At 51.3% G+C, this 13,216-nt stretch overlaps 1 protein-coding gene across 1 annotated transcript in view; it reads right to left on the bottom strand.

Moving 5' to 3' along the window:
- The window catches only part of TCERG1L (transcription elongation regulator 1 like), a 201,501-nt gene that overhangs the window by 148,230 nt on the left and 40,055 nt on the right, over positions 1 to 13,216 (bottom strand). The window lies entirely within an intron of this gene.

Here is a 13,216-nt window from a genome sequence, read left to right on the forward strand (position 1 = left end):
ACAAGAGTCATCCTCTCCAGGGAAGGCAAACACTAGGGTCCTTGTCAGAAGAAGCAGCACCCTCTATCCATCGGGTCACCATCACCATTTCAGTTCTCTCTTGAGAAGCCTCAGATGTACATGAATGTCCCTTGCATGTGTGCACATTAGTCAACTATTGCTAATAGTTGCTCAGTCGCTCAGTCGTGTCTGACTCTCTGAGACCCCATGGACTGCAGCACGCCAGGCCTCCCTGTCCATCACCATCTCCCAGAGTTTGCTCAAACCCATGCCCATTGAGCCAGTGATGCCATCCAACCATCTCGTCCTCTGTCATCCCCTTCTCCCCCTGCCTTCAGTCTTTCCCAGCACCAGGGTCTTCTCTAATTAATAAACTCTCATACATACCCAATCCCCTGATAGAACGTGGACGTGCGAGTCCTGATGTCAGACGTGTTGGCTGCCCTGGTGTCCCCTACCCTGGGCTCTACCACTCGCCTGCACACACCAGCGGCTGGTCTAGGGGGCCGCAAAAGCCACACCCCCTCCTCCCTTTCTGATCTTTGCAGGACAGCACAGGCCATCAGGTCAGCTGGTGGGAACCCGAGTGCAGGGCAGTCCTGTCCAGCTTCTCCTGATTCAGACATAGCCCTCCTCCCTAAGGAGAGCTTTGCTGCAGGAAGCAGCTCACACCTGCCCAAGCCCCTGGACTGGACCCTGCATACCAGCCCTGCCCCTGGGTCTGTGGCTTAGCCTCATGCTTGACCACGAGGGCCACCCACGGGCCTGGCCAGAGGGGAGAGCAGGAGGCCCGGGCAGGCTGGGCAGGGCCGGGCGGGGGCCGGGCCATTTTGTCGGCTCTTTTCCGGATGATCAGAAACTGTTTCTCTGTCCTGAAGTGATGGCTTCCCTTCCCCTTCCCCCCTGGCATCCCTGGTCTCAGCCCCCACCTTACCCACCCAGCCCTCCCTGAACCCCTCACCCCCGTGGGGCCAGTGGGATGTTAACACCTGGCACCTGGCTGGTCCAGGCCCCTCCCCAGCCCACACCTGGGTGCGTGGTGATAGGTGATCCAGGGTGACTTCCCAGCCCCCCTCAAGGTAAGCCCCCCAGCACGGTCCTTCTCACGGCCTCTGCCTTTGATGCTCTGTGATGCTGAACTCCAGGAGCAGCTGAACATCCAAGAGCAACTCAAAGAGCTGCTTTGTCTCCAGCAGAAAGCAAACGGGACACAGTTGATGCCACCTTCTGTGGCTGTAGGTGGGATCACAAGCACCCACGTCCCCCGAGTGAGCTGAGCAGCTGTGCCCGGGAGACAGAACAACAGCTTCAGGAGGAAGTGAACCCAGGAGGACCACTCCTCTCTTCAGTCAGTAGGACTGTAGAGACTGTATTTACATCAGGGAGAACAGGAAAGGACTGTGTTCTCTGCAAGCTGTATAGATAAGGAAGGTGGCGATTCTACAGAGCGATTTAATCTTAACTGTCCGGCCTCACCTGATCGATGGACGTCCCACCTGTCTTCTAGCCACCGAGCCTCCTGTTCAGGTAACACCCTCGGGGCCGGTGTAAGCGCCGATCAGGGAGAGACAGCCCCGTGGGTGCTCAGCCTGGGGAGACGAACCATAAACTGCACGGCTCACAGTCAGCTAAGTGGCGGGTGAGACAAGGACAGGACAGGAGCCTGAAGGCTGCACCCGCTGCGGTGGACCGAGTGGTCAAAGTGGGGCGCCGTGGACGAGGCCGGCTGTCAGCATGGCTTCCAGTGAGGTCTGGGATGCAGACAGAGTGAGAGGAGAGGCCGCAGGACCGGCTGGGGGGACCCCAGCAGGGAGGCTGCAGGAGGGGGCTCCAACATCCGGCCCATCTCCTTTCTGAGCACCCTCCCTCTTCTCATGAAGGTGGCCCTGCGGCCCTTCCCTGGGTGGGCCCAGCCTGCACTGAGACGGGTGTCCGGGGAGCCTGGACCCCACGCACAGCCCCCCGCCCCCCACGGGAAAGATGCCCTGCGCAGCTCATCTCAAGAACCCAGGAGACACCAGGGTGGCGAGCGCGCCTCAGATGCGACTCGTGACCCAGGGTCCAGCTCAGCCGCTCCCGGGCACCTCGGGGGATGGGAGGCCAGCAGTAGGAGCTGCGCTGCCGGGGGCTGCTTCTCAGCAGCGCCGGCCCCTCATGCTCCGCGCAGCGCCCGACAGCTCAACTGTGACCTGACCTCCCAAGGAAACGAGGCGCTCACGCGCTGCTCGCTAAGGAAGGTGGCCCTCAACTTCAGCATCCGTAAGCTGCAAACTACCAACGCGATGCTTCAACAGCCTGTACTGCCCTTAGCTAAAGGTTCCTAAGTGTTCACTTCTTTTTTTTTTTTTTAGTTTATTAAACTTTTTATTTTTTAATTAATTTATTTTAATTGGAGGCTAATTACTTTACAGTACTGTAGTGGTTTTTGCCATACATTCACATGAATCAGCCACGGGTGTACATGCGTCCCCCATCCTGAATCCCCCTCCCACCTCCCTCCCCATCCCATCCCTCAGGGTCATCCCAGTGCACCAGCCCTGAGTGCCCTGTCTCATGCATTGAACCTGGACTGGTGATCTGTTTCACATATGGTAATATACATGTTTCAATGCTATTCTCTCAAATCATCCCACCCTCGCCTTCTCCCACAGAATCCAAAAGTCTATTCTTTACATCTGTCTCTTTTGCTGTCTCGCATATAGGGTCATCGTTACCATTTTTCTAAATTCCATATATATGCATTAATATACTATGTTCGTGTGTTTCTTTCTGACTTACTTCTCTGTATAATAGGCTCCAGTTTCATCCACCTCATTAGAACTGATTCAAATGCATTCTTTCTAATAGCTGAGTAATAAGTGTATATGTACCACAGCTTTCTTATCCATTCGTCTGCCGATGGACATCTAGGTTGCTTCCATGCCCTGACTATTGTAAACAATGGTGCAATGAACACTTGAGTACACGTGTCTCTTTTACTTCTGGTTTCCTGGGTGTATGTACCCAGCAGTGGGATTGTGGGGTCGTATGACTGAGTGACTTCCCTTTCACTTTTCACTTTCATGCATTGGAGAAGGAAATGGCAACCCACTCCAGTGTCCTTGCCTGGAGAATCCCAGGGACGGGGGAGCCTGGTGGGCTGCCGTCTACGGGTCGCACAGAGTTGGACACGACTGAAGCGACTTAGCGGCAGTAGCAGTAGCAGCATGGCCGTTCTATTTCTGGTTTTTTAAGGAATCTCCACACTCATCTCCATAGTGGTGTTCAGTTCGGTTCAATCGCTCAGTGGTGTCCAACTCTTTGTGACCCCATGAACTGCAGCACACCAGGCCTTCCTGTCCATCACCAACTCCTGGAGTTAACTTAAACTCATGTCCATTGAGTCAATGATGCCATCCAACCATCTCATCCTCTGTCGTCCCCTTCTCCTCCTGCCCTCAATCTTTCCTAGCATCACGGTCTTTTCAAATGAGTCAGCTCTTCACATCAGGTGGCTAAAGTATTGCAGCTTCAGCTTCAGGATTAGTCCTGCCAATGAATATTCAGGGTTGATTTCCTTCAGGATTGACTGCTTGGATCTCCTTGCAGGCCAAGGGACTCTCAAGAGTCTTCTCCAACACCACAGTTCAAAAGTATCAATTCTTTGATGCTCAGCTTTCTTTATAGTCCAACTCTCATATCCATACACGACTACTGGAAAAACCATAGCCTTGACTAGACAGAACTTTGTTGCCAAAGTAATGTCTCTGCTTTTTAATAGGCTGTCTAGGTTGGTCATAAGTTTTCTTCCAAGGAGTAAGTGTCTTTTAACTTCATGGCTGCAATCACCATCTGCAGTGATTTTGGAGCCCAGAAAAATAAAGTCTGACACTGTTTCCACTGTTTCCCCATTTATTTCCCATGAAGTGATTGGACCAGATGCCATGATCTTCGTTTTCTGAATGTTGAGCTTTAAGCCAACTTTTTCACTCTCCTCTTTCACTTTCATCAAAAGGCTCTTTAGTTATTCTTCACTTTCTGCCATAAGGGTGGTGTCATCTGCATATCTGAGGTTATTGTTATTTCTCCCGGCAATCTTGATTCCAGCTTGTGCTTCTTCCAGCCCAACATTTCTCATGAGGTACTCTGCATATAAGTTAAATAAGCAGATTGACAATATACAGCCTTGAAATACTCCTTTTCCTATTTGGAGCCAGTCTGTTGTTCCATGTCCAGTTCTAACGGTTGCTTCCTGAGCTGCATACAGATTTCTCAAGAGGCAGGTCAGGTGGTCTGGTATTCCCACCTCTTTCAGAATTTTCTACAGTTTTATTGTGATCCACACAGTCAAAGGCTTTGGCACAGTCAATAAAGCAGAAATAGATATTTTTTTGGAACTCTCTTGCTTTTTCCATGATCCAGCGGATGTTGGCAATTTGATCTCTGGTTCCTCTGCCTTTTCTAAAACCAGCTTGAACATCAGGAAGTTCACAATTCACGTATTGCTGAAGCCTGGCTTGGAGAATTTTGACCATTACTTTGCTAGCATGTGAGATGAGTGCAATTGTGCAGTAGTTTGAGCATTCTTTGGCATTGCTTTTCTTTGGGATTGGAATGAAAACTGACCTTTTCCAGTCCTGTGGCCACTGCTGAGTTAATTTGCTGGCATATTGAGTGCAGCACTTTCACAGCATCATCTTTTAGGATTTGAAACAGCTCAACTGGAATTCCATCACCTCCACTAGCTTTGTTTGTAGTGATGCTTCATAAGGTCCTCTTGACTTCACATTCCAAGATGTCTGGCTCTAGGTGAGTAGGAGTAATCACACCATCATGACTATCTGAGTTGTGAAGATCTTTTTTGTACAGTTCTGTGTATTCTTGCCACCTCTTCTTAATATTTTCTGCTTCTGTTAGGTCCATACCATTTCTGTCCTTTATTGAGCCCATCTTTGCATGAAATGTTCCCCTGGTATCTTTAAAATTTTCTTGAAGAGATCTCTAGTGTTTCCCATTCTGCTGTTTTCCTCTATTTCTTTGCATTGCTCACTGAGGAAGGCTTTCTTATCTCTCCTTGCTATTCTTTGGAACTCTGCATTCAAATGGGTATATCTTTCCTTTTCTCCTTTGCTTTTCGCCTCTCTTCTTTTCACAGTTATTTGTAAGGCCTCCTCAGACAGCCATTTTGCTTTCTTGCATTTCTTTTTCTTGGGGATGGTCTTGATCCCTGCCTCCCGCACAATGTCAGGAACCTCCATCCATAGTTCGTCAGGCACGCTGTCTCTCAGATCCATAGTGGCTGTACTCGTGTGCATTCCCTCAACACTGTAAGAGGCTCCCTTTTCTCCACACCCTCTCCAGCATTTATTTTTGTAGACTTTTGGATAGCAGCCATTCTGACTGGCGTGAGATGGTACCTCATTGTGGTTTTGATTTGCATTTCTCTGATAATAAGTGATAACGAGCATCTTTTCTTGTGTGTGTTAGCCATCTGTACATCTTCTTTGGAGAAAGGTCTGTTTAGTTCTTTGGCCCATTTTTTGATTGGGCCATTTATTTTTCTGGTATTGAGCTGCATGAGCTGCTTGTATGTTTTTGAGATTAATTCTTTGTCAGTTGCTTCATTTGCTATTATTTTCTCCCATTCTGAAGGCTGTCTTTTAGCCTTGCTTATAGTTTCCTTCGTTGTGCAAAAGCTTTTAAGTTTAATTAGGTCCCATTTTTTTTCGGTCCCATTTGTTTATTTTTGCTTTCATTTCCGTTACTCTTAGAGGTGAGTCATAGAGGATCCTGCTGTGATTTACGTCAGAGTGTTTTGCACATGTTTTCCTCTAGGCTCACTTCTTGTTCACGTGAGCCAGCATCTCGGGCTGTGTGGACACTGGCCTTTGGGGTGTCCTTGCCCTTCCTGAGCTCTTCTCCACAGCTGGAGCGGCCAGAGGACCAGGCGCCTTGAGGACTTGTTCAACCACTTCCCCACGGGCTGCCAAAGTTTCTGCACCATGGGCAGAAGGCCAGCTCCCTCCCTGACTCGGGCCAGCAGATAAGCACAGGCCCACCCTCCCACCAGGCACAGTCTCTGCGTGGCCTTCATCTTGCTGACCCAACAGAGGGGTCTGTTTGGGCCTGAAGATGCTCGCAGGGGCTTCCTGTCCCACAGTCTCCAGTGAGTGCACATCCAGCCACTGCGTCCCCTCCCACATCCTCCACCACTTGCTGGGATACTGTTTCCAAGGCGGTCTCATCACAGGTCAGAAGAGATGGCCCAGCCCGGGAGGGGGCTGCTGTTCTTGTTACAGCAAACTTCCCAAGACAAGGCTCTTGTCTTGTCTGTGGTTGTGGCAACAGGACCTAACACAGCAACTGAGCCTCTTAAGGATGGTCTCCATTAAAGCCACAACCATCAGGCTCCTTCTTCCTTCTGTAGACCAAGCTAATCTTCTTAGTCCTTCCAGACTCTCTTCTAAAAATGCCCTCCCCCTGGCCCCGAAGAGCTCACCCACCCACCTCCCTGCCCCGAGAATCCAACAACAGGCATCACGCGTGTGAGTACTGCCCTGTCTGCCTGGGATGATCAACGTCCCTGCAGCCCCAGGAGCCTGGCCACAGCCCTAGTCATCAGGCCACACGCTCCAGTGCAGTGGTTCTACGGCTGAATGTGAACTGTGGCAGGTGGGCGGGACCAGTGGTGGCAGTCACGGATGCTGATGCCTACAGAAGACAGGGCCGGCCCTCAGATGCTGATGCCTATAGAAGACAGGGCCGGCCCTCAGAAAGGGGCTGAGTTCCAGGCTCCCTTGTCTGTTGTCCTGGGTCTCCCATCCAGTGGGAGGAAGGCAGCAGAGAGAAAGAAGCAGGAAACAGAGACAGAGCTGATTCCAGACGATGAGAAATGCTTCAGGGGAAGTGAACAGGTGAGTCAAGAAGGAGTTGATTCCTGAGGGTCCTTCAGGATGAGAGGGCAGGGGCGCATCTCAGCTGAGCCTGAACGGTGGAGGAGAGCCTCGAGCAGGGCCATGGCCAGTGCAAAGGCCCCGAGGCAGCCAGGCTTGAGGTGTCTGAGGCTCAGCAGAAAAGCAGAGGTTGGGAGGAGCATCAGTCAGAGCACAGGCTGCGGTCACAACGGGGGCTCCAGAGAGTCCGGGGAGAAGCCTGGGGCTTGTACTGAGCTCCATGGGAGACAGTCATCGGGGTCCTGAGCAGGGCAAGGCTTGGTCTCATGTACATTTTGAGACCTGAACGCTGGCGCCTGTGGGGAGAGTGTCTGACAGGGACGTGTGGAAGCAGAGAGATTGGGGCAGCAGGCTCATCTGGGAGGTCGTGTTGGTTTGGATGAGTAAGTCAGACGTGGGGAGCAGGTTGGGAGGGACTATGGCGCCAGCAGGTGGATGTGAGGCTTCAGGCAGAACGAGGACCAGGATGAATCTGGGGTCCAGGGCACAGAAAATGGGCAAGTTGGGCGGAATTTACGAATTAGGGAGAACTACTAAACAGCGCATTAAAAAGCAGAGACATCACTCTGTCCCCAAAGGTCCATAGAGTCAAAGCTATGGTTTTTCCAGAAGTCATGTATGGATGTGAGAGTTGAACCATAAAGAAAGCTGAGCACTGAAGAATTGGTGCTTCCAAATTGTGGTGTTGGAGAAGACTCTTGAGAGTCCCTTGGACTGCAAGCAGATCCAACCAGTCAATCCTGAAGGAAATCAACAGTGAAATATTCATTGGAAGGACTAATGTTGAAGCTGAAGCTCCAATACTTTGGCCACATGATGCAAAGAACTGATGAACTGGAAAAGGTCATGATGCTGGGAAAGACTCAAGGCGGGAGGAGAAGGGGACGACAGAGGATGAGATGACTGGATAGTGTCACCAACTGATTCAGTGGTCATGAATCTGAGCAAACTCCTGGAGACAGTGAAGGACAGAGGAGCTTGGCATGCTGCAGTCCGTGGGGTCGCAGGGTCCGGGACGACTTAGCGGCTAAACAACAAGGACAGGATAAGCACACTTGGGACACGGCAGAGAGCAAGGGTCCTGCACTCCTGGGCTCTACAGATCTGTGCAAAGACGCCCCTCCCAACCCGGAAGGACTCTCAGAAGGAGAGGTAAAGGCTTCCAGAGGAAAGGGGTCAGCGGTGCCCGACACCTCCCACAGCGGAAAAGAATTCATGTGGATCCACACAGACCAAGAAACACGACACCACAGTGAATGTGACTGCATTACAGTTGCCAACACCAGCAGGGAATTTACAGGGGAAAAAAAACACATCATTTTGAGCAAACAAGGCAATCACAGAAGAATGCACAAACCATGATTACATTTGTGTAAAATTCAGAAAGCGCCTAAACTCTGAAACACATTGTTTAGAAACAGTGCTTCTATGTAGACATGCTTCTGAAAAACAGCACAGCGTGACTGGCACCTTTCAGGAGATAATTATTCCCGGGGAGGGTCGCGACTCCCAAGGGTGCTGGGGTATGGAAACGGCTATTTCTTGGGCTCAGAGGGAGGTACTGGTGGGGGTCTATTGTATCAGCATTCTTTATACTTGGCATAAACATAGACAAGTTTTTGTGTGCAGGCCGGTTGCCAATTCTTTTCAAAGGAAGAATGAGCTGGAGCTAACAGCGTGGATGGCAAGTGCATCTCGAGTGATGGGAGTTCCTCAGGGAAGGTGGCGCCAGGTAGGTCCCAGGGGAATTTTCTAGATGGATGACCTAAAACAGGCCAGCTTGTTCATAGGAAGGGTTCACAGCTGGATCTCCACTGAGAAAATTCTGCACTCGATGTGGCCCAAACGTCTTAACACCTGCTTGATGAGTTTCGTCTTGCATCCATAACATGAATTCACGTGTGGATAACAAACTAGACAAAGTCCTCTCTTGTCTGTGTAAATCCAATAAGTTTTCTCCTAAAAGCGGCTCATTCTCCCCATTAGAAACACATATGTCTTTCTCACGGAAGCCAGCTGAGTCTCCGGCACTCTGGGGTGTGAGTAATTATGTTGCAGCAGTCTATCTGTCTCTACAAACCTCTAAAATGTTAATATGTATTATGACATGTTTGATTAGAGTGGAGGAGGAAACAACTCCTGGGTAGAAAGAGAAGAGGCTGCACACCCGGACGGCTGGGTTACTGTGGTTACACAGCCTGGTTCGGCAGCCGCGGACTCTGCTGATGGGACAAGCAGACGGCTCTGCAGAGGCCACGAGGACTGTCTGGCTTGGTGACTTTGCTGCCTTGCTGTACAGCCTGGCTGGTAAGTTCCTGATAGAGAAAAGAAGAGTCACTTCCCAGCTGTTCTGTGGCAGGACAAAATGTTAAATTTAGACCGTGAAATGGCTCTGGAAGCAAAGGAACAGGTGGTAAATGGCTTCCCAGGCAGATGGCACTTTTAATGGCTGTGTTCACCAGTCGCTTGCTGAACCGGAGACCATGGCGGTCACTCACACTCTGCCATTTTCACTTGAACGCTTATGAAATGGGGGTGAAGTCTTAAAAATTGCTACTGTCATTCTTAAAAAGGATCACTTTGTTTGTTTCCTCAGACAGGAGCAGACGCTGGTGTGGCGTGGTGCTTTTACCCTCCTTAAGGTGGGTGCCCACTTCACACTCCCCTGTAACATCGAGGGGTCCGCTGAGGGGTGCAGGTCAGAAGGCCCCAGGAGAGGGCTCCCCCTGAAGAGGGCAGGAAGCAGGTCCTTCCGGCGGATCTTTGGCACGGCTTCAGTTCTCCCCTGACAAACTCCACCTTCTCCTTAAAAACTAAAAAGTAGGATACAAGGTATGCTCTTCCCCTGAACACATTCCTTCCTTGACCTGAAAATTCCAAGGCTTCAGGGACAGTTGGGAATAAGGCAAAGCGCGGTAGCTGAGACCCGCTGGAGGAAGCGGAAAGAAGGGCAGCCTTCCCCGTCTGCTGACCCTCTTTAACCAGCTGCCCGCCCACATCTGAGTGCCCTCCAGTGAGGTCTCTCCAGGTGAGCTCTCCTCTTCCCTCCTCTTCCCACCCTTCCCCCGACCTCGCCCCTGATTCAGGAGCAAGCTTGAGAGAGATGGCATCAGAAGTTGCAGCCATCATGTGATCAAGTGGAAGCGTCTGTATCCATCCCATGGAGAAGGGACGCTGAGGTCCGGGCAGTTGCTGGAGGGTTAGTCTCGGATGGTGCTTCAGGCCGGGCAGGGAGCGGACAACACGTCCTGCCAGCGGGTGATTCCCAGGCTGGGCAGGGGGGCGGCGACCACACAGGCCGACGTGAGCCAGCGGGAGACCCGGGGGCACGCGGGGCCATCCAGAGGAGCTGTGGCAAGGACTAACTTGGCTGCGTGTGCCAGCAGTGCTCTGGGAGAGAAAACCCGCTTCTGAACTGAGTGTGGAATGGGCCAAGGGGCTCTGTAAATAGGGCATCTTATTCGAAATCCGAAGCCGTGATAAAGGCCTATCATTCAGCGGCGCTCATGGCTGATCTTTCCAGCACCAAGCCTTCTTTGGGGTCCTTCAGTTACTGGATCAGAACTCTCCAGGGAGCTTCTTCACACACTAATCCTAGTCTCCACCAGGCAGGTGGACGTCTGGACCATGAACTAGGGCTTCTCCATGGAGGCACCTCTAACATCTGGGGCCAGATTATCCTTCCCATGGGGGCTATCTCAGGCTGTCACGCATGTAGCTGAATCCCTGGTCTCTACACCAGCAACAACCACCAGGTCTCAACAAAGAGTACCTCTGGCCGTGGGTGAGGGTCCCTGGGAGCAAGCTTCCCTCCGTTGAGAATCACATAGCTCAACCACACAGAGCTCCTGAGGTTATCAGGCTTTTATTACCAAGCCAAGGGCATAAATAAAATAGTCTAAATCATTTATCTAAAATGGAATTATCTTCTAAATAGAAACAGGATGACTCAACTGTAGACACTTTGAAGTTTACACGCTTTTGTGACTTTCCTGGTGGTCCAGTGGCTACAAATCCAGCTTCCACTGCGAGGAAAACAGGATCCATCCCTGGCTGGGGAACTAAGGTCTCATATGATGTAGAGCAGCCAAGCCCAGGCCCTGCAGGTACTGAGCCCCTGTGCCCTGGAGCCCAAGAGCCACAGCTAGACGCCCCAGTTCAGGTCAGCTCAGTTGCTCAGTCATGTCCAGCTCTCTGTGACCCCACGGACCACAGCACGCCAGGCCTCCCCACCCATCACCAACTCCCGGAGCTTGCTTAAACTCATGTCCGTTGAGTCGGTGATGCCATCCAACCCTCTCATCCTCTGTCGTTCCCTTCTCCTCCTGCCTTCCATCTTTCCCAGCATCAGGGTCTTTTCAAATGAGTCAGCTCTTCACATCACATGGGTGAAGTACTGGAGTTTCAGCTTCAGCATCAGTCCTTCCAGTGAATATTCAGGACTGAGCTCCTTTAGGATGGACTGGCTGGATCTCCTTGCAGTCCAAGGGACTCTCAAGAGTCTTCTGCAGCACCACAGCTCAAAAGCATCGATTCAAAAGTCAGCGCAGGCGCCGCAGAGAAGGAGCCCACGTGCCACAACCGAGACCCGACACAGCCAAACGGATCACATTAAAGTCGATTTGGACACGGAGCAGTCTTCACGGGAGGTGATTCTCTGAGGCTCTGAAACCTTTGCTGGCAATGCCACTCGGTGCCCTCGGCCACCCTCCCCCCACCAGCCCTCCTTCCTCCCAACCCCCCTCCTCCTCCCCACCCGCCTCAAGTGGGTTAGGGATCTCCTCGAAGAAAGCATGGACCTCCACTGAGAGTTGGGACCGCCCACTCTTCAGCCTCACCAGATATCATTCCGTGGGCTGCTGACAGTGGTGAAAAACCCACTCTGACAGACCCATATCTGCCCTCGGTCTCTTTCAAGTCTTGATTTCCAGAAAGCATCCCGGGAAACGCTGGGAAGGGTTTCCCCGTGGGCCCGGGCAGTCCCTCTCAAATGCCTCCTGCTGATGTCAAGAGGAGTGAGCCAGGGCAGCCGGGAGGACAGGTGGTCCTGCCTTCCCAGGAACCACTTCCGGGGCAGCCCTGGTGGAACCGCGTGCGCCACTGACGCCTGGGGCTGGCCAAAGAGCCCAGAGGGCGCCCGCCAGGCTGGGGCCATCGACCCAGACCCACAGCCTCGGGCCCACCCCTGCAACCATCAGGGCTTCCAGGAGAGAGGGACCGGTGGCCACACCACAGAGGCTATCTCAGCAGCCACCTGGTGACTGCGGCCCCTTCATGCTCTGAGAGCCACTTTGGCAGTCTTCTACAAGATAGATCCACGGATTCTGCCTTTGTCTAACTGAACGCACACGATGGTGAATTTGATTATAGAGCCTTATAAAACACCAACACAGAGAGACGCCTGAGGATCATGTCGCTTTATAAACCACAGGAGACGCGAAGAGTGAAGCCGCCCCTGGGGTACACAAGGTTTGGTTTGGGGTTCTTTCTAAGATTAATTTGCTCAGAAAATAGTAAGTCATCCTTAATAAATGCCAATGGACTGATGGATTTTAACCAAAATCTTGACACAGCTGTAAATTATGTTCCACACAAGAGATTATTCATGCGTTTTATTTATTTGCCCCATCACACCCTAAGTGCATGTTCACTGACATGCTGAAATAGAAATAACAGTCTGTTCTTGAGAATACAACTTTCTATTGACCAACTAATTTACCAAGTTAACACAGAAACTCGCACGCCCAGGCCCAGGGTTGAGAAGACCACAACACTTACACTAGGAACAAGCCCAGAAAGCCAGTAACACTCCCCAGTCTGGAAAGTAATGAAACCAGGTTATCTCTAGTTCTCCCACAAAGACGCATTTGTGTGTGTGTGTGTGTGTGTGTGCGTGTGTGTGTCACAATCCAGTGGTGTCTCTGTCCCTGATAATAGAGCCATCAGTGATATAACCCTGGAGGAGGAAACGGCAGCCCGCTCCAGTGCTCTTGCCTGGGAAATCCCACGGACAGAGGAGCCTGGCAGGCTACAGTCCCCAAGCGCACAAAGAGTTGAGCACAACTTAGTGATTAAACAAACAACGAAACAGTACTAGTATACAATTCTAGGATTAACTCTGGTATAGAATTAATAATCCCATAGAATTTCTATCCAAGTCTCACTGTATCATGTGAAAAACTAGAACTCCAATAAATAGTACTAACTCACAAGACTCCAGCACTTACTAAATGCCCTCCAAATCAGTCCTGCTTTTGTGACATTTAAAGATGGACGGACCCAAA

This window comes from Oryx dammah, unplaced genomic scaffold (assembly GCF_014754425.2).
Source record: "Oryx dammah isolate SB20612 unplaced genomic scaffold, SCBI_Odam_1.1 HiC_scaffold_14, whole genome shotgun sequence".
In the NCBI taxonomy this organism is placed as follows: domain Eukaryota; kingdom Metazoa; phylum Chordata; class Mammalia; order Artiodactyla; family Bovidae; genus Oryx; species Oryx dammah.